This window comes from Moschus berezovskii, chromosome 16 (genome assembly GCF_049115385.1).
Source record: "Moschus berezovskii isolate FMDL1 chromosome 16, NW_MosBer_1.0, whole genome shotgun sequence".
In the NCBI taxonomy this organism is placed as follows: Eukaryota; Metazoa; Chordata; class Mammalia; order Artiodactyla; family Moschidae; genus Moschus; species Moschus berezovskii.
The window spans coordinates 17,125,997-17,148,778 of NC_142475.1; the positions used below are offsets into that span (position 1 = coordinate 17,125,997).

Consider the following 22,782-nt stretch of genomic DNA (forward strand, 5'->3'; position numbering starts at 1 on the left):
AGTTAATCTCCTTGGTTTTAGTCCTAAAAACAAATCGAGTTTGGATTTTTTTTTTTCCTTCAGTACTGTTTGGTTCATAAAAATACTGACCTTACATAGACTCCTTGTTTATATATCTTTCCATGATTAATATTGGGATTTATAAACCAGGCTCCTCATATGACTTTATGGAATTTATTTTGTGATTGTACTGAAAAATATAGAAAACAGTTCTATAATGTTAAACTAGCCATAGGTTCAGAATAAAGACCCTGAAATTAATGTTCACAAAAAGCAAAAAGAGCCTATTTTGCATTCACGTTAAATTGTGTTAGTAGTGTATTTGTGCTTGGTTGCTCAGTTGTGTCTGACTCTTTGCGGCCCCATGGACTGTAACCTCCAGGCTGCTCTGTCCATGGGGTTTCCCAGGCAGAAATACTGGAGTGAGTTGCCATTTCCTACTCCAGGGGATCTTCCCAACCCAGGATCAAGCCTGCCTCTCTTGAATCTCCTGTGATGGTGGACAGGTGCTTTACCACTAGCGCCACCTTAAGGTAGCGTAATACCATCAACCTAGAATAGATGTGCTATTGAAGTGAGCTTCAATTTCTGGCAGTGTGTCTGGCATATACTGTAGGTTTCCCTCTCTCCTCATCCTGTTGTGTATACTGCCCACTGAGGTTTCCATTTTGGAAATACCCATGTTCTCAGATTGCAGGATTGTAATTCACACTTTGTAGTGGAATTGGTAATGGGGATTTTAATCGTCACATAGATCAGTCATGGTGTTGTTCTTGTTCTCTCAGTACTGTATTACTCTGGTTTTTATATTTGTTTTCATTTATATATTGTACTAAATGTTTAGATATCTTCATTAGGTATGTGACAGTAGCCCAAACTAAATAATCGTCTTTCCCCAAGGATCTCAAGAGTATAAAGCTTGAACATTACAATTCAAGATAAACATTCAGTATTGGGCTGGGATCACTGGAGCAATTTAAGCAGATGTGAAGTAAAGTTAAAGAAGTAAAATAAAGGATAACATGCTGTATGGATTAAAAGTAAAGACATAAGAGCTAAAGTCAGAAGTTTCTCTTAAAGTAGGAAATATCTAGGGTGTACATAAGATTACTGGTGTTAAAGTCAGATAAAAGGGAAAGAAAATGTTTAAGTAATTTAGAGAAAAAATTAACATAGGTTCACAAAACCTTACATTAGAAAAATGAAATAGACATTTAAAATCAGAAAGAGGAGAGTGAAAAGGTTGGGCTTGAAGCTCAAAATTCAGAAAACTAAGATCATGGCATCTCATCCCATCACTTCATGGGAAATAGATGGGAAAACAGTGGAAACAGTGTCAGACTTTATTTTTTTGGGTTCCAAAATCACTTCGGATGCTGATTGCAGCCATGAAATTAAAAGACACTTACTCCTTGGAAGGAAAATTATGACCAACCTAAATATTTTATTAAAAAGCAGAGACATTACTTTGCCAACAAAGGTCCGTCTAGTCAAGGCTATGGTTTTTCCAGTGGTCATGTATGGATGTGAGAGTTGGACTGTGAAGAAAGCTGATCGCTGAAGAATTGATGCTTTTGAACTGTGGTTTTGGAGAATACTCTTGAGAGTCCGTTGGACTGCAAGGAGATCCAACCAGTCCATTCTAAAGGAGATCAGTCCTGGGTGTTCATTGGAAGGACTGATGCTAAAGCTGAAACTCCAATACTTTGGCCACCTCATGCGAAGAGTTGACTCACTGGAAAAGACTGATGCTGGGAAGGATTGGGGGCAGGAGGAGAAGGGCATGACAGAGAATAAAATGGCTGGATGGCATCACTGACTCGATGGACATGAGTTTGAGTGAACTCTGGGAGTTGGTGATGGACAGGGAGGCCTGGCATGCTGTGATTCATGGGGTCGCGGAGAGTCAGACACGACTGAGCAACTGAACTGAACTGATACCTTCAGAAAATGTGAATATGATTAACAAATGAGAAGATAAACATATATATCTGTTACTTTTATTTCCACATTATATCATTTATCATCAATAAATAATTGTTGAATACCTTTTCAATATAGCGTATGACAATATAGCATATGACAATGAAGATATGAAGAGACAGAAGATCTGCCCCTACTCTATAATCCTACTCTTGTAGGATTATAATCTAATTGAAAAGAGAGGCCATAATTACATATGCAAATACAGGAGATAGAATTGCTGAAGATGTATTAGGATAGACACATTTATATAGGAGAAATCATGTAATTTGGGGAATTATGACATTTAGAAGACTAAATTGAATTAATTGGCAAAAAAAAGAATAAGTTTGTTACTAAAGCTCTATAATTTCATAGCACTTTCACAGTTAAGACAGCATTTTCAAGTTTCAGAATTAGGTGCAAATCTCTTACATGAAAAAAAAATGACCAGTGTTCATAAAAAATATCTTCTCTAGGATAACAGGAAGAAAAGACAAAAAGCAGACTGTGTCATTTGTTTATTTCTGGTGGAGAAAGAGAATGGTAAGCCAAAGAAATCAATGTACTCATTCCCAGTTCATTTTTATTTATCCAACTCAAAAGTCAGGGAAATTAGTTTTTAAAGTAACACTAATATGATTATAAAAATCAAAGTGAAACCACATTGGGAGAATAACAAACAATACAATGGATCGTTATAAGCCAAGGAGAATCTAAATGGTTGAGATCTATGTTATTTTTGATCCGAAGGGTTATGATCGTCTTTGTTTTATACACCCAGCTCTTTGTCAGGTGTTTCGAGTACATAACCTCATTAAATCTCATTTTTGCTGTGGGTGGTGGGCAGTGTCCCCATTTTATAAGTGGGGAAGCTGAGGCCATGAGAAATTAACTGGTCTTGAATCATTAAACTTAAAAATGGAAGAGCCAGAATTTCATCCCAGGTCTTTCTGACTCCAAAACTTATGTTCTTTACCATATTTGTAAAACAATACAGTATTCATATTATAAATGACACATATGAGTGATAGTTAGGGACTCTGTTGAGAAATATGGAAAGAAAATTATTCTTTTGCTTCAGACTGTTCAATCATGAAATAATGAATCAGACCAAAATGCAAAATAACCTTAAATAAATAAAAGGACTCCCAGACACAGAAGACTGTTTGAGTATTACGATATCTAAATAAAGAACCTTTCCTTCAGAAGGAGAACTGGTCAGTTCTAGAAGCCTAGGTTGGTCATGGAAGCATTTGTTCAAGAAGCCTGGCAGCGCCCAAAGAAATGGTGCCTAAGTGTCTGGTTCACCTGGTAGCTTAAATCCCCTTTATGGAGATGAATGTAGCAGCTGTCCGATCTCTGGGTCTAACATCCAAATCATCTAACCACCCAAATATCCTTCTAATAGTTTGACTCCTGATGCAGTCTGTCTACAGAGAGTTTTGTACACTTCTCAGGCCAGCATCAGTATCCAGGCTGCTTGGCAGTGATACATCTCATGGTAAATTAATAACTTGGCATCTGGTTTATATATCAGTCTCTAGTGAACTTGGTTACATGATTCAGCATTCCTACATCTAGCCAGTCCTGGGACGCCATGGGCATTTTTTGAGACTGCAAGACCCATGGCCAGGTCGTAAATCATGATGAATCTGTCATGCTAAGTACCCTCCCGTGGCACCTGCCTTCCCAGCACGCTGGCCTCTCCCGGATGACGTCTCTATTGTGCAGTGTGTCACAAACCTTTCTGAACAAAATCCCACTCTTAACTACCTTGAAGAGTTGGGAGGAGGAAAGACGATGTATGTTAAGCACCAGGCATGGCTTCCCTGATAGCTCAGTTGGTAAAGAATCCGCCTGAAATGTGGGAGACCCTGGTTCAATCCCTGGGTCGGGAAGATCCACTGGAGAAGGGATAGGATACCCACTCCAGTATTCTGGCCTGGAGAATTCCATGGACTGTATAGTCCACGGGTTCGCAAAGAGTCAGACGTGGCTGAGCGACTTCCCTCACTCACCGTGATGTCATACACAGCTAAAGGCTCAGTAAGTTGTTACGGCCCTTGATAACTGACGTCATTATCACATCGGCATCCTCATCACTGTCCGCTCAACTGATCAGAGACCCTCAGCTCTACCGGGACAGACCCAGAAAGCCCTGTTTCCTGAGAAAGACACTTTTCTGGTTGTAGTCTGTCATAGTACTCACTGAGAATGATGGCTTTGCATGTGACTAAGGAAATGCTTTCCCTGACTGAGAATGGCTGTTCCCCCAGCTACACCATCAGTGCCTGCAAGGCAGCAGGTCAGCAGATAGCAGAAACCCCCTGAAGCTGGCCTAGCAGAAAACAGAGGCGACAGCTTGTGTCAGGAGACAGTGGGGGAGTCCTAGAGGCCAAGGGCAAGATGCGTCTGGGCCTTTAGTAAAAGGACAGGGCCAAGAGTGGAAGACAGGAATCCAGAGGAGTGTTTACCCACTATTCCTTCTCTGTGCCTCTTTCCTCATATTTGCTTTCCTCTTTTTCAGCAGACTAGCTTCTTTTTTGCCCTGTTTCTCAGGCCACCTGGTAGTCTCCCCACAACTCCCAGGGCTCTCAGAGTCACACCTGCAAGTCCAGCCTCTGGTCCAGTTCCACATTCTTGATGGGCCTAATTTGTCGTCAGGAGCTCTTGGCCCGTTCATCTAAGGCCATGGGGTGGGATCAGATTCCCCAACGTGGCTGTGAATTAGGGGTCATTTGTGAGCTTTGCAGATACCCACAGAGGGAGTCATCCTATGTCATAGCTCTAACTGCTCTCGTTCGCCACCCTGGGTAGCCTGGCCCAGCTCATGGTCAGTACTGGCCTCATGCTGTCTGCTGCTTTTTTCCTGTCTGACCACCTCTGAAGATCTTCACAGTGTATTCTGCTCTTGCAAGAGGGAACCCTTTCATATGTGGCCTGTATTGTTGGAGAAGAGTCGCCACTGCCAGTAGGATCTCAAGACTGCCTCACTAAAATACATTTACTTCTTTTTGCTATGGTTTCTCCAGCTTTTCCTCTGGCAAAACTGTTTCTCTCTGTACATCAGAAGCTATCCGTCTGGAGATAAACCTCATCACTTTTTAAATCTTCTCGTTTTCCTCCCCAGGTGTCTTCCCAAAAGATAGATTAAGCAAGTTTCTATGTCTTACAGATACATAGGCGATATTTTCTTTCCCCAAGTATCCATCTTGGTCAGTGCTTCCTTTTTAAAGTCAATGACTGTGTAACACATTAGCACCGTCACAGATTCTATACTCTCTCAGTTCTAGTGATGTATGAGAGCTTTACCTATAAAATAATTTTCTGTTTGAAATTGAGTTTACAATGTGATGCTTAATGTCTGTAGTTTGGTGATTTGTTTGGTTTTTCTAATGACATCTTACTTATTTACAGCTTGAACTGAAGCTTCCTTAAACCTTATAGTTGTGTGGATTTTATTCTTTTTTTGTAATTACATGCAAAAATGTTCCAAGTCAGAGTAATACTCAGTATTACCCAATAAATTAAAAACTAGACTTTTGCTGCTTTAAACTTGACTTTACAAGCTTCCTATGATTCTAAAGCACATGGACCTGATAGGCAAAGGTTATGATATTAGCACATGGTGACACGAGGGGAAAAGAATCCTTCTGAGAGTTACTTGCAATTTAATATGATTTGCCTCTTCCACGCACAACTTAAAAAGAATAAAAGGAAGTGTTCTTGGGTGTTTCTTTTCAACTGTGTTGGGCGGTTCACTTATAGCTGCACATATGTTCCGAGAATCCTGAGCCTTTTTATTTTATAAGCACCTCCTGCCCACTGGCAGCTGTGCTAATGTGTCCCAGAAGGCCTTGCTCCTATCCATCATCTTTAGAAGGGGTGCTCAAAGCCAGATATGAGATTCATTGTTGCTGAAATACAGAAAAGAAAAAGAAGCCTTGCGGGCTTTGAGGAAGTAAGAGGCAGAGCCAGACTCTTAGAAAATAAAGGAAAGGAAAAAGTCCTGCATACTCAGTGGACACAAAAATAAATGGTTTTGAATGATGGGTAACAGTGCTGGATCGACTACTAAGTGCTCTGCATCCAGAAGCCATTGCCTCCTTTTTTGGACAATGAAGGGGAACCTAAAATAGAGCATTCCCTGGATACGCTTTTAATCATCCTGTCTTCATGGTGTTTTAAAAGTATTTTAAAAAAAAAAAAAAAGGATCTCGGAATACATTAAAAAGAGCTCTGCCTGAGAATTTTACGGTTTAATTCAGTAAATACAGATAAAAAGATCTGAGCTCGGGCCATTAAATATGCAGAGGAGGAAGGCCAAATAGGATTTCAACATACAAAACGAGGGGGAAGGGTATAGGAAGAAAAGATGAGCCTGAGCAAAATTTCAAAACTGAGTAAAAGAAGACAGAATTTATGCTTGGGGGTTTGCAAATAATCTGGTTTGCCCAGCACAAATTATGAAAGTAACAGATTAGTGGATAAGGGATAAGACTTAAACTTGGGTTTTTAGTCTACGACCATTCCATGCAGAGAAAGAAAGTAACACATTTGCCGAGCATCTAGTATGTACCAGGCACCAAACTTGTCCTTTTACATGTCATATCTCTTGTATCCTCTCTGTAACCCTGTGTAGTTGGTCCTGTTATCTCTAGAGTTAGGGTTACTTAGGTTCTGAGAAGTTACCTAGTCTTTCCAAGATCATAAAGCAAGTAAGGAGGTAAAACAGAGACGCAAATCTAGGTTTTTATGAATCAGAAGTTCTTCTGTGTTGTACAGCTTGACTACTTTTAGAGTATGGAGTTTGTATTTTGTTTGATGGGCATTGGAAAACCATTGGCAGTCCAGGACTTTAGGTAAATTAGTCTGATAGCCTGGTAGAGAGTGGAATGGAGTGAGAAGAGACCCAAAATGAGAAGACCTGGGAGTTCTCTGGTAATCCAGTGGTTAGGACTTGATGCTTTCACTGCCAGGGCCTTTTTACCGCAGAGTCCAATTCCTGGTGGGGAACTAAGATCCCATAAACTATGTGGCACAGCCACACACACACACACAAAATTAATTTTTAGAAAAAGTAGAAGACCTGTTAGGGGTCTCAGAGAAGAGATGGCAAAAGCTATAACTGGAGGGATAGGGTGTGAGGAGATGGGGATAATAACTGGTTTGGAGAAAAAGAAATGAACGCAAGAGACGTTGTAGAGAAATAATCTATGTTTTTGACAACCAGTATCACAATTTAATGAGAGTGAGAGAAGTCACAGCATGGATGTCAGTTAGACTTCAGCTTCATAGGAAATACAATAAGACTGTTTACAAAATTTGGGAAATAAGAGGAGTACCTCTCATGCTAGGCACTATTCACCATGCTACTCACTGTATGCAGTTTATATCTGCTCCTGTAGTCAACTGCAGAAGTGAGCGGTGTTCTCCCCTTCTTACAGATAAGAAAGTTGAGGATCTGAAAAGTTGAGTGAGTTGCTGTGGGCCTCTTCTCCCTGAAAAGTGCATGAATGCACACACAACTTCACATAAAGTTTCAAAAAGTTTATGGATGCCTGTAAAATGTATGAATCTTTGACGAAGAATCCCAACAAGAAATCCTGCCAGAGCTACTGGACCTCTGTGCCCATTAGGATTAGGTTCAGATGTGAGTGATAGAAAGTACAGAACAATAACAGCTTAGGCAAAACCAGCTTCTTTTCCTGTCATAAATGAGAATAACCTGAAGGCAGATGGTCTAGGGCTATACGTGTCTCTACAAAGTCATGAGGGCCCAGATGTCTTCTTGCTTCCTGCTGCTGTGCTGTCCCCAGCACTTGCTCTTCCTTCATGGTCCAAGATGGCTGCACGAGCGTCAAGCCTCTTGTCCCCAGTCCAGCCAGAGGAAGAGGAGGGAACCAAAGAGCAGAGAAAAGGCTGTTCCTGGGAACCCACACCCTGCCCGCTGTGCTGCCAGCATCCCAGAGTCAGAACTGTATCACGTGGCTACTCCTAGGTAAAGGGCTAACTGGGACTCATTTGCTGAGGAGGAAGAGAAGGAGAGAGGTCTTGGGAGACAGCGGAAGTGCCTGCTGGCGTCACAGCTGTAACCCCCTGGGGATCTCGGTCCTGCTGTCTGCTGTGCTAGCCAGCCTGCGACCTGCTTCTGCCTCTGGCCTGCTTGTGAAACTCATTCATCACTCAGTCTGTGGTGCAGAAAGAGAACTCACTTTCTAATCCATGAGTGAGTAGTTTGCCGAGGCAGAATTTGTGGAGAAAACTTAAAAAGCAAATGAGATTTTTGAAATAAAATATATAAATAAGTAGTTGAAATGCTAGCATTCCTTGTGCTTCAAAAGAATAAGAGGTGGAGAAGGAATCTGTCAGTAAGACGTGCTTTTAAAGCAAATGGAAAACATTTGCAAACTGCAAGAATACTGAAGTCATTTTTGTCCTGTCACTTTATTTGGTGGTAGAAATTTTATTAGCCTATTTCTCTTTTCCTATTAAATACTCCTGCATTTAAAAAGGAGGGAGGGGAAGTTTTTTATTTTTTCCTGGAAGCAAAGAACTATGCCTAGCAATCAGCATGTTTGATGTTTATTGGTCAGTATTAAAAAGTGTTTGAGGTATAAAAAAATGAAAGGACAGTAAATATGAGCTGATGGTCTGTGATCATCTTTTTATGAATTATTCTCCCCAAACAGAAGTATTTCTCCCTATGAGAGTCGTAGTAAAAACCATTGTTTAAAAAGTTTGAGTTGTTTCCTGAAGGCTACATTGTTGAAATAGTAACAAACAGAAAGAGAAAAGTAAGGTCCAAAGAAGTAATATAGCCTAGTTGTTAAGAACAAAGAGTCTGGGAATTCTCTAATGGTCGGGTCGTTAGGGGGCTTCCCAGGTGGCTCAGTGGTAGAGAACCCATCTGCCATTGCAGGAGATGCGGGTTTGATCCCTGGGTTGGGAAGATACCTTGGAGAAGAAAATGGCAATCCCCTCCAGTAGCCTTGCCGGTGCAATCCCATGGACAGAGGAGCCTGGTGGACCATAGTTCATGGGGTTGCAAAGAGTCAGACACACCTTAGTGACTGAGCATACACACACGCACTTACATGCATTTGTTTGCATACACCTGCACACAAATAATAAAACAAGAGTAAAAGGAAGGATAGAGTAACTTCTATAAGATCCCCTGGAGGGGCTTAGTTGCTCTGCATCATGTGGACTCCTCCCAGATGAGGGATCGAACTCGTGTCTCCTGCTTTGGCAGGCAGATTATTTACTACTGAGCCACCAGGGAAGCCCCTGTAGCAACATTTTAAACACAACATCAAAGTCAAGAATTTTGATTTTCTTAAACTGTTAGCACTTTTTTTAGCAACTTGTTTGAGATACAATTATTAAACCATGCAATTCATGGATTTAAAGGGTACAGTTCAATGGTTCTTAGTATTTTCATCAGTTTAGTTGCTTAGTCCTGTCTGAGTCTTTGCGAACCATGGACTGCAGCACGCCAGGCTTCCCTGTCTATCACCAACGCCCGGAGTTTACTCAAACTCATGTCCATAGTGTCAGTGATGCCATCCAACCATCTCATCCTGTGTTGTCCCCTTCTCCTCCTGCCTTCATTCTTTCCCAGCATCAGGGTCTTTTCCAGTGAGTCGGTTCTTCATATCAGGTGGCGAAAGTATTGGAGTTTCAGCTTCAGCATCAGTCCTTCCAATGAATATTCAGGGTTGATTCCTTTAGGACGGACTGGTTGGATCTCCTTGCAGTCCAAGGGACTCTCAAGAGTCTTCTCCCACACCACAGTTCAAAAGCATCAATTCTTCAGAGCTCAGCTTTCTTCACAGTCCAACTCTCACATCCATACATGACCACTGGAAAAACCATAGCTTTGACTAGATGGACCTTTGTTGGCAAAGTAATGTCTCTGCTTTTTAATATGCTATCTAGGCTGGTCATAACTTTCCTTCCAAGGAGCAAAGGTCTTTTAATTTCATGGCTGCAGTCACCATCTGCAGTGATTTTGGAGCCCAGAAAAAGTCTTTTACTGTTTCCATTGTTTCCCCATCTCTTTGCCATGAAGTGATGGGACCAGATCATGATCTTTGTTTCTGAGTGTTGAGCTTTAAGCCAACTTTTTCACTGTCCTCTTTCACTTTTATCAAGAGGCTCTTTAGTTCTTCCCTAAGACTTCCCTGGTGGCTTAGATGGTAAAGCGTCTGCCTCCAATGCTGGAAACCCGGGTTCAATCCCTGGGTTGGGAAGATCTCCTGGAGAACGAAATGGCAGCCCACTCCAGTATTCTTGCCTGGAGAATCCCATGGACGGAGAAGCCTGATAGGCTACAGTCCACGGAGTCGCAACAAGTCAGACATGACTGAGTGACTTCACTTCTGCCATAAGGGTGGTGTCATGTGTGTATCTGAGGTTATTGATATTTCTCCAGGCAATCTTGATTCCAGCTTGTGCTTAATCCAGCCCAGCATTTCGCATGATGTACTCTGCATATAAATTAAATAATCAGGGTGACAGTATACAGCCTTGATGTACTCCATTTCCTATTTGGAACCAGTCTGTTGTTCCATGTCCAGTTCTAACTGTTTCTTCTTGACCTGCATACGTATTTCTCAGGAGGCAGGTCAGGTGGTCTGGTATTCCCAGCCCTTGAAGAACTTTTCACAGTTTGTTGTGATCCACACAGTCAGAGGCTTTGGCATAGTCAGTAAAGCAAAAGTTGATGATTTTATGGAACTCTCTTGCTTTTTCAATGATCCAGCGGATGTTAGCAGTTTTCATGGAGTTGTACAATTATCTCCATAGTCTATTTCAGAATATTTTCATCATCTTGGAAAGAAACCTAGTACCCTTCAGCTATCATTCTCCAGTCATCCCTCTCTTCCAGCCCTTGAGTGAAGTCTCTCAGTCATATCCAACTCTTTTCGACCCCATGGACTATATAGCTTACCATGCTCCTCTGCCCATGGGATTTTCCAGGCAAGAGTACTGGAGTAGGTTGCCATTTCCTTCTCCAGAGTATCTTCCCAACCCAGGGATCAAACCCGGGTCACCCTCACTGTAGGCAACGCTTACCGTCTGAGCCACCAGGGAAGTCCTTCAGTGCAGTTCAGTTCGGTTCAGTGGCTCAGTCAGTCACTCAGTCGTGTCCGACTCTTTGCGACCCGATGAATCGCAGCACACCAGGCCTCTCTGTCCATCACAGACTCCCGGAGTTTACTCAGATTCATATCGAGTCGGTGATGCCATCCAGCCATCTCATCCTCTGTCGTCCCCTTCTCCTCCTGCCCCCAGTCTCTCCCAGCATCAGGGTCTTTTCCAGTGAGTCAACTCTTCGCATGAGGTGGCCAGAGTATTGGAGTTTCAGCTTTAGCATCAGTCCCTGCAATGAACACTCAGGACTGATCTCCTTTAGAATGGACTGGTTGGATCTCCTTGCAGTCCAAAGGACTCTCAAGAGTCTTCTCCAACACCACAGTTCCAAAGCATCAATTCTTTGGTGCTTAGCTTTCTTTATAGTCCAACTCTCACATCCATATATGACCACTGGAAAAACCATAGCCTTGACTAGATGGACCTTTGTTGGCAAAGTAATGTCTCTGCTTTTTAATATGCTATCTAGGTTGGTCGTAACTTTCCTTCCAAGGAGTAAGTGTCTTTTAACTTCATGGCTGCAATCAGCATCCGCAGTGATTTTGGAGCACAAAAAATAAAGTCTGAAACTGTTTCTCCACTGTTTCCCCATCTGTTTCCCATGAAGTGATGGGACCAGATACCATGATCTTTGTTTTCTGAATGTTGAGCTTCAAGCCAGCTTTTTCACTGTCCTCTTTCACTTTCATCAAGAGGCTCTTTAGTTCCTCTTCACTTTCTGCCATAAGGGTGGTGTCATCTGTGTATCTGAGGTTATTGATTTTTCTCCTGGCAATCTTGATTCCAGCTTGTGCTTCTTCCAGCCCAGCGTTCCTCATGATGTACTCTGCATATAAGTTAAATAAGCAGGGTGACAATATACAACCTTGACGTACTCCTTTTTCTATTTGGAACCAGTCTGTTGTTCCATGTCCAGTACTAACTGTTGCTTGCAAAAGGATATTCTGTCTTGTTTCATTACCTGTACATTAGTTACTGAGAGAGATCCTCTTATATTTTATAAAACTGAAACCAAAGTATATGTCAGGCAGTTTTCTCTATCTTGGTGTCGCAGTGTTTTAAAAGCCTAGACTTAAATAAGTCACTCCAGATGGCAGTTCTTTTTTCACTGCTTTAGCAGCCATACAGTAATGAATCATTGAGTGGGATGCTCAGATTGCTTCCAAAACAGCTAAGTAATATGTCAGTTTTAGGCTTCTATTACAAGGAATTTTAATAAGTGTTTTTTTCTTGATAATAGTTCTTATATCATGTATTGGACTGGAGTGGTTGCTTTTCCAGTGTGCAAGGGGACAGCCTCTGAATAATACTTATCAAAGGCCTTTTTCAGTGAAGAGACAACAATATAGTTGTTCTTTACTTTTGTGGGTCTTGCTATTTATAAACTGAACCAGGATTCTCAAAGGACTCGTTTTCACTACAACCAGTTTTCTTAACACTCAAAACTTAACTCTCAAAACTTCATTTCAGTTCTATGATCTTGAAATATATATAAAGTTGATTCACAGTTTTATCTTAACATTTGTTGATTGGAAAATATTTAGCCTTAAAAGTGTATTTGCTGTATAAGCCAACTTTGAACTATTCTTTGAAAATTAACAATGATTTCATTAATCTTACCCATGTTTTTACTCCCCTATTGTGACATCTCTTTTTTACTCCATGAGGAAAAGTCATTTCCAAACATTAACCAGTATCATTTTCTCTTTAGCGACATATGTGTGAAGTAGCAAGCTTTCAGATTTCAGCAAGCTTCATATGTCATTAAAAATTTGTCTTAAAAAAATGTGTCCTCTGATTATTGAATTTTTTATCATTTGAAAAATGCTCTATTGAGCACATTAAGAAAATCCAAAGCTTAACTTTGATGTAAGGAAATCTCAGTGATTATTGTAATGTATTTTAGTATATTAAGAATTTTTAAGTGATCTTGAAGATTAGGTTTCTTATAATTTTCTACTGTGTATTAGGTTCCATCTAGATATACAGCGCTACTTTTTTTCCACAAGCATTACCTTGATCTCTTTAAAATTTATATACTATGTTGAAAATCTCTAGATACTTTACCATCAAGTATAAAGTAGACCTTCATAAAATACCATATCATTGATATAGCCAACGTAGACCAATAAAATAGCCAAATCACTAAAGTCAGTTCTCTCATTTAGGTAGGATAAAGAACCTCAGTTGGTCAGGCAATTTCTCAAGGATGTATTGCATACACTAAAATTTATCATTTGATAATATCTATTGGTGATGGCCTTTTTTAAATTGAGGTTTGATTTATAGATAACATTAGTTTCAGGTATACAACATAATGCGGTTTCCCAGATGGCTCAGTGGTAAAGAATCTACCTGTCAATGCAGGAGATACAAGAGACACGGGTTTGATCCCTGGGTCAGGAAGATCCCTTGGAGGAGGAAATGGAAACCTAGTCCGGTATCCTTGCCTGGAAAATCCCATGGACAGAGGAGTTTGGCGGGCTGCAGTCCACGGGGTCTCAAAGAATCAGACATAACTGAGCATGCAGGCACACATACAACATAATGATTAGATACTTATATATATTTTGCAAAATGTTCCCCAAAATGTCTGGTCAACATCTATCACCATACATAGTTATAAAATTTTTTTTCTTGTGATGAGAACTAAGATCTCCTCTCTTAGCAACTTTCAACTATACAATGCAGTATCAGTTGTAGTCACCCCGCTATACATTACATCCATATGACTTATTTTGTAACTGGAAGTTTGTAACTTTTGACCCCCTTCACTCATTTCCCCACGGCTCTGCCCCTGCCTCTGATAGCCACCAGTCTATTCTCTGTATCTGTGAATTTGGTTTCGTATTTTGGATTTTTGGATTCCACATATAAGTGAGGTCATACAGTGTTTATATTTCTCTATCCAACTTATTTCATTTAGCACCAGAGACACCCATATTGTCACAAATGGCAAGATTTCCTTCTTATATAAGGCTGAATAATAGTCAACTGTGTATATATATGCCACATTTTCTTTATCTTTTCATCTATCGATGGACACTTACGTTGTTTCCATTTCTTGGCTATTATACATATTGTTGCAGTGAATGTGGGGGTGCATATATCTTTTTGTTAGTCTTTTCATTTTCTTCAGATAAAATACTTAGAAGTGGAATTGCTGAATCATATGGTAGTTTCTGTTTTTAATTTTTTAAGGAACCTCCACACTATTTTCCATAGTGGCTAGACCGTTTTGCCTTCCCACCAGCAGTGCCCAGGGGTTCTCTTTTCTTAACAACACTTACTGTTTCTTATCTTTTTTATAATAACCATTCTAACAAAGGCATGAGGCAGTATCTCACTGTGGTCTTGATTTGCTTTTCCCTGACGATTAGTAATGTTGACTACCTCGTCATTTGCTATTGGCCCTCTGTTTGCCTTCTTTGGAAAAAAATGCCTACTTAGATCTTCTGCCCACTTTTTAAACATTTTTTTTTTTCTATTAAGTGGTATGAGTTTTTCATATATTGTATTTTAGGTATTACCCTCTTGTCAGATACATAATTTTTAAATATCTTCTCTGACGATGGCACTTTTTTAACTTATTCTCCCCTTTTCTTTCTTTTTTTGGATTGAGTACAAATATGGCCTTTTCGAGATGTGTACATGGTTTCATCAGAATTACTTGTTTTATGAGCTCTGCCTTCTAAAATGATTCTTAAACTGATTTTGAAGGAAGTTTCAAGCAATATGTAAATTTTTCTTGATTGATATTCTATTATTCCTAACAAAGACATCTATTATTATGTAAGTTTTTAGGTGAGGGGAAATAAAATCTGATGATTTCTCTTGAAAAAAGTTCTAAGTTTTCATCATGAAAAATTTACATATACACAAGTAAAGAGACTAATATAACAAACTGTGTGTCTTTCACACATCTTTAGTAATTATTGATGTTCTGTTGTCCTTATTACATCTGTTCCTCTCGCCACTTTTTATTGATCCTCATTGATTTTCTAGAGTATTTCAAAGGAAATCCCAGACATCCTTTTATTTCACCCATTAATAGTTCAGTAAACATTTCTGTGGCTTCTCCAGTGGCTCGGGGGTAAAGATCCACCTGCAATGGAGGAGACCTAGAGATGTGGGTTCAATCCCTGGATCTGGAAGATCCCCTGGAGGAAGAAGTGGCAACCCACTCCATTATTCTTGCCGGGAAAATACCATGGACAGAGGAGCATGGCGGGCTACAGTCCATAGGGTTGCAAAGAGTTGGACTTGACTGAGTGACTGAATACACACACATGTACAAGTATTGCCAACAAGTAAATATTTTTAAACGTAAGTTTAATGTCTTTATCACAGCCAACAAAATGAACAAAAATTCCTTAATATCATATAATAGTCTATATTTAATTCTTCCTATTGTCTCACAACTACTTTTTTAGAGCTGGTATGTTTGAATCAGGAAACCAATGAGGTCCACACATACATTTGATTAATACGGTTCTTAACTCTGTTTTAGCCTGTAATAGTCCCCTCTCTCCTTTTTCTCCCCTATGTCATTTATCTGATGAAGAAATTAGATCATTTGACCTATAGAATTTCCTATATTCTGGCTCCCTTTATCCTTATAGTGTTGTTTACATTACCCTCTATCCTCCATATTTTCTGTAATCTAGTAAGTAGTTGTTATGGAAGCTTGATTAGATTTTAGTTGCTTTTTTCTTTCTTGTAAAGAGTGCTTCCAAAGTGATACAGTATTCCTCCTGTTATATCACAATGGGAGACACATGACACCTGCTTATTTCACTTTGAGCAGCATTTACATGGATCAGGTCGTCATCAAGTTCCCCTTTTACACATTGGTTTTAGCATTCATTGATCTGTACAGTTTGTCAGGAAGGTCCTTAGTGCACAGAAATTAAATTCAGTGATTTATTTTTCACTAAGAGGGAAGAGGCAGCTCTCATTTACTGAGCAATGTCTATGTGCCAGAATTTTTGCTGGGTAGTTTACCTACATTCTTTCATTTGTCCTTCCCCAAATTTTGTGCATTCTGTTATCATCATTCTAGTTTAATGGATAAGTGTTGTGTTAGTTGCTCCATTGTGTCCAACTCTTTGTGACCCCATGGACTATATCCCATCAGTCTCCTCTGTCCATGGAATTCTCCAGGCAAGAAATACTGGGATGAGTTGTCATTCCTTCTCCAGGGGATTTTCTCGATCCAGGGACTGAACCTGAGTCTCCTGCTAAGGCAGATTATTTACCATCTAAGCTACTGCAAATAGAGACGTCATATAGCTAATAAATGACCTAGTTGAACTGGTTTTAGGAAGAATTTTTACAGAAAAAATTAATTCTTACATATATTAAGAAAATACTAATTCTTATTTACATTAAGAAGTAGATAAGATAGATTAGGGCTTCCCTGGTGGCTCAGGTGGTAAAGAATCCACCTGCAATGTGGAAGACCTGGATTCAATCCTTGGGTCAGGAAGATCCCCTGGAGGAGGGCATGACAACCCACTCCAGTATTCTTGCCTGGAGAATCCACATGGACAGAGGAACCTGCTGGGCTATAGTCCATGATGTTGCACAGAGTCGGACACGACTGACGCGACTAAGCAGCAGCAAAATGGATTAAATATAAAGACCAAACTGAATGAGAATGAAAGCAACTATAGCACTTGTATTACTGTCAGTAAATGATGTCAGTGTCACATAAGCTAGGTACCTCCTTTGTCCCAGTTACGGTCCATTGGAGTCCAACAGATAATTTATTTCAGTCATAAATATCCCTTTAATGGACTAAAAATGTAAGCTATACGGTACTTCATTTTATAGAAAGTCCTGCTGTCTGCCAAGTAACATTTTTATAAAATGAAACCTATATCGTAAAACATTTTCTAATAGTAATGCATGCAAAACACTGCAGTGTTGATGAGAGAAATCTTGAAATTTCATCTACAAGTCTTTAAACATCATTTGTCTTCCTAGTTTGGAGTTAGTCTTGTCCAGAGCAAGTTGATGTCTATATGACCTCCCAAAGTCCTTTCTAGTCCTGTGATTCTCACACTAATGAATTCAAATAGAGGATTATTAGGCCAAAACTCAGAGTATCTTCAGAGCCAGCATGTAGGAAAAGTTACAAAATACAGATGTCTGTCAGAGATGAGGTCCAAAGGGAGAAAGAAGCAGGCCAAGAGTCAGAAATAGATATGTTGTTGTACACCCCCCCCCAAAAAAGTTTTGAATTTGGCCTTTAGCCAAAAGAATTTTTTTTGGTACTTAAACTGTTAAGCCATAATATTCAGTTGAGGTACAATACAGTCCTGTGGTTGAGGATATGTAGTTGGGAAAAAATTATAGTTCATTCCATTCAAGGAAATGCAGACCAACTCTCAGTTCCTCAGGCCTGTGCCAGGTTGTACTTTTTAGAGAATCTGTAATCCTGTGTTTTTCCTTCAGGAGTAAAATCATTCCAGTGGTCTTTGGAATTAGTATTAGCACATCAAGAATTACAAATCAAAATCAAAATCTTTAAAATATTGTTTACCTATATAACATATGACAGAAATGTTTACACTGTTTAACCCTGCAAGTAAGCTGTTCTTTGTCTTATATGGAAACGTTTGTAAAATTACTACCATTTATTTTAATTGCTTACTGAATTTTTAAGAAGTGGTTGTATTGGGGAATATAAAAGAATTTGTTCTTTGTGGTTTTTTACTTTTTTGAGAGTGACATGTTCCAAAAATACTTTTTTCCCTTGGGCAGCAGGGTCAGAGAAAGAGGATCCTGTAGGGAACACCCAAGAAGGTGCTTGGTCATTCTGTGTGTATGAAAAAACTGTTGTATGGGCACAGCTTGTTGCTGGGTTGTTGTTGTTTTTCTTTTTAATCCCACCCATACTATTTGTTCATTTTCTATTTTATTTTTTTCTTTCCATGAATCTCAAGAGAAAAATTTGTCTCATAAAGTCTGTGATGTACCCCTAAGCAACAAATTAGGTGTCTGTGGCTTTTATTCTAGTCTATGATGTGTTATGAATGTAACTAAATTGTCTAAAAAGCATTCCCCAAACTCATCTTTTCCACATTACATTCTTTCTACATGATGATTCGCTTAACAGGACATAGGTCACCACCAAATAATGGTGGTCAGTACAGCCAGAAATTCTATCTGCAGATTTATGAAGAAAGAGCCAGTCATTCCAGCCCAGGAAATTTGCCTCTCTGTAGATTTTCTGAGATGATTTTGCAAGACTTAGAAAATTATGGATAACTATGAGAGCCTTCTTTGTTCCCTTAGCCACCTGAAACATGAAAACAAACCAGCTGAACAGAGCTGTGGTTTGATATGTTCAGTTGGTATGTAAATAGACATATTTTCTAACACCCTGTGGCTGTTCTTAATGGTAAATCGGAAAAGCATAAGATTCAGAGTGATTGGCACTGAACTACTGTAAGTCGTCATTTCAGGCAAATTTGACATGACATGAAATAAGGAAGGAATCACAGTCAGTGTCAAAGCCATTTGTGTTTCTTTGTAAGTGTATAAATCACCTGTGTGCCTGATTGCTTTCCTTTTGCATGTATGTCACTTTGGGACTGTAGTTTTGAGGTGGCCATTTGCGAGCATGATTGCCCCAGGAAGCTGTACAGTTTGCTTATGTTTGCTGCATCAGATTTGAACATATATTTGAAATTCCAAATAGTCTTATGTGTTCTGAACAAAATTTATCTGTATACCTAATGATAAAAAAGAATTAATCCTTGCTGATTTTCAAGTTTATAGTCAAATCTTACCCATTTTTTAAAAATGATTTCTGCCAATGACCTGTCATCTCTTGTCAACTAGATTTTATGTATGTTTGAAATACGACAGTTCACATTTTGTTTAATGATATGTGTTTTGTATTCAGGCGTAATATAATATTTCCCAGGTAGAGAAGACTTTAAATGAAATCCTGAAAAGGTGAAATACATCTTGAATGCATGTGAATTTTTATTATTTTTATATTTATAGTGACCTTTTATACATTGTTCATTTCTTGACCTCCAGGGGGTATACTCTATCTCCACCCAGGATGGGAAAGTTGCCCTTCTTTAGGACACCATGGGCCTGTTTTTATTACTGACTCCTTCCTTCTTGAGGGCATTTATACGATGTTTATCTTTGCTCTCCAGTGCCTAACGTCAGTTCAGTTCAGTCGCTCAGTCGTGTCTGACTCTTTACGACCCCATGAATCACAGCACGCCAGGCCTCCCTGTCCATCACCAACTCGTAGAGCTTGCTCAAACTCATGTCCATCGAGTCAGTCAGTGATGCCATCCAACCATCTCATCCTCTTCCGACCCTTCTCCTTCTGCTTTCAATCTTTCCCACCATAAGGGTCTTTTCCAGTGAGTTGACTCTTCACATCAGGTGGCCAAAGTATTGGAGTTTCCGCTTCAGCATCAGTCCTTCCAATGCATATTCAGGGTTGGTTTCCTTTAGGATTGACTGATTTGATCTCCTTGCTGTCCAGAGTCTTCTCCAGCACCACAATTTGAAAGCATCAATTCTTTGGTGCTTATCTTTCTTTATGATATCCATACATGACTATTGGAAAAACCATAATTTCGAATGTACAGATCTCTGTCAGCAAAGTGATGTCTCTGCTTTTTAATGTGCTGTCTAGGTTGGTCATAGCTTTTCTTACAAGGAGCAAGCGTCTTTTAATTTCATGGCTGCAGTCACTGTCTGCATTTTGGAACCCGAGAAAAGAAAGTCTGTCAGTGTTTCCTTTTTGCCCCACCTATTTTAATGAAGTGATGGCATCCTACTAGTTTTCTGAATGTTGGGTTTTAAGCCAACTTTTTCACTGTCCTCTTTCACCTTCATCAAGAGGCTCTTTAGTTCCTCTTTGCTTTCTGCCATTAGAGTGGTATCATCTGCATATCTGAGGCTATTGATACTTCTGGAAATCTTGATTCCATCTTGTGATTCATCCAGCCCGGCATTTCACATGATGTTCTCTGCATATAAGTTAAATAAGCAGGGTAACTATATGTAGCCTTGACCTACTACTTTCCCAGTTTTAAATCAGTATGTTGTTCTATATCTGGTTCTAACTCTTGCTTCTTGACCTACATACAGGTTTCTCAAGAGGCAGGTAAGGTGATCTGTTATTCCCATTTCTTTATGAATTTTCCACAGTTTGTTGTGATCCACCTGCTGCAGTAGGCAGTCAAGTAGTTCCAACACAGAGCAGATAATACAGAAAGCCTCCAGTGTTTGCCATCATCTCTTTAGCCTTTTATAGAAGAATTTTGTTGACCTCTTGATCATTTAACTTTATGACAGGCCTTCATAAGACATTTCAGGCTTGCATTTGGTTCTAAAATGTTTGTATTTTTTTCAGTTATTCTGTAATCCCAATTGACTTCTTCCCAATTATTAAAGATTACTGTCTCTGTTGGAAAAGGAAATGACAACCCCACTCCAGTATTCTTGCTGAGAAAATCCCATGGACAAAGGATCCTGGTGGCCAATAGTTCATGAGGTTGCAAAGAGTCAGACATAACTGAGTGAGCACACTCTGTACTATCAGTTCAGTTCAGTTCAGTCGCTCAGTCGTGTCCGACTCTTTGCGACCCCATGAATCACAGCACGCCAGGCCTCCCTGTCCATCACCAACTCCCGGAGTTCACTCAAACTCATGTCCATTGAGTCAGTGATGCCACCCAGCCATCTCATTCTCTGTCGTCCCCTTCTCCTCCCACCCCCAATCCCTCCTAGCATCAGACTCTTTTCCAGTGAGTCAACTCTTCATATGAGGTGGCCAAAGTATAGGAGTTTTCACCTTTAGCATCAGTCCTTCCAGTGAACACCCAGGATTGATCTCCTTAAGAATGGACTGGTTGGATCTCCTTGCAGTCCAAGGGACTCTCAAGAGTCTTCTCCAGCATCATAGTTCAGAAGTATCAATTCTTCGGCGATCAGCTTTCTTCACAGTCCAACTCTCACATCCATACATGACCATGGGAAAAACCATAGCCTTGACTAGACGGACCTTTGTTGGCAAAGTAATGTCTCTGCTTTTTAATATGCTGTCTAGGTTGGTCATAACTTTCCTTCCAAGGAGTAAGCGTCTTTTAATTTCCTGGCTGCAGTCAGCATCTGCAGTGATTTTGGAGCCCCCCCAAAAAAAGTCTGACACTGTTTCCACTGTTTTTCCATCTATTTCCCATGAAGTGATGGGACCAGATGCCATGGTCTTCTTTTTCTGAATGTTGAGTTTCAAGCCAAACTTTTCACTCTCCTCTTTCACCTTCATCAAGAGGCCTTTGAGTTCCTCTTCACTTTCTGCCATAAGGGTGGTGTCATCTGCATATCTGAGGTTATTGATATTTCTCCTGGCAATCTTGATTCCAGCTTGTGCTTCTTCCAGCCCAGCGTTCCTCATGATGTACTCTGCATATAAGTTAAATAAGCAAGGTGACAATATACAGCCTTGACGCACTCCTTTTCCTAAATGGAACCAGTCTGTTGTTCCATGTCAAGTTCTAACTGTTGCTTCCTGACCTGCATACAGGTTTCTCAAGAGGCAGGTCAGGTGGTCTGGGATTCCCATCTCTTTCAGAATGTTCCACAGTTTAGTGTGATCCACACAGTCAAAGGCTTTGGCATAGTCAATGAAGCAGAATTAGATATTTTTTGGAACTCTCTTGCTTTCTCCATGATCCAGCGGATGTTGGCCATTTGATCTCTGGTGCCTCTGCCTTTTCTAAAACCTGCTTGAACATCTGGGAGTTCACGGTTCACATATTGCTGAAGCCTGGCTTGGAGAATTTTGAGCATGACTTTACTAGCGTGTGAGATGAGTGCAATTGTGCGGTAGTTTGAGCATTCTTTGGCATTGCCTTTCTTTGGGGTTGGAATGAAGACTGACCTTTTCCAGTCCTGTGGCCATTGCTGAGTTTTCCAAATTTGCTGGCATATTGAGTGCAGCACTTTCACAGCATCATCTTTCAGGATTTGAAGTAGCTCAATTGGAATTCTATCACCTCCACTAGCTTTGTTTTTCTTATTACAAAGGGCTGTTAAGAACAATTATCAATAATTACTATAATCTTAACTCTTCTGGTTTTAAAAACAGTCTTATAGCAGAGTATCACTGTACAAGTATTTGGTTTGTAAGCATTGCTTATTTCAGGTTGCATACTTTCGAACCTCTGCCACAACTAGGTAACTAACATGTGGGAGTCAGTGTAAAGAAGTGAATGAGCTCCCTGGGTTCTAGAATCCTACACTCCGAGCTCTGTAGCTTTTGATTGAGAACCTTACAAGTTGTTCAACCCTTCATTTTCCTCATCTGTAAAATGGGTATAGTCTTCTAACTTAATTACCATTCAGATTGAATAAAATAATGAAAATCTTGGCACACAGTATGCACTTTAAAATATGAACTCTCTTCCTAAAATATAAAGTAAAAAATTAAGTCCTACATTTATATAACACTTTAGAATTTTAAAGAGCCAAAGTAGTCTTATTCCTCATCCTCCTTATTCCAAGTCTTCCAAGTTTGTTACCAGTAAGAGTATTGAGGCTCAGATTAGTTATGTGACTTCAACTTAAGGTGACAAAGCTAGTTTCCAACCGAATTTAGGTTAGAATTAAGTC

General features: G+C 39.9%; 1 protein-coding gene across 7 annotated transcripts in view; it reads left to right on the forward strand.

The window, feature by feature from the left end:
• VPS13B (vacuolar protein sorting 13 homolog B) overlaps positions 1-22,782 on the forward strand; it is a 767,155-nt gene that overhangs the window by 619,204 nt on the left and 125,169 nt on the right. The window lies entirely within an intron of this gene.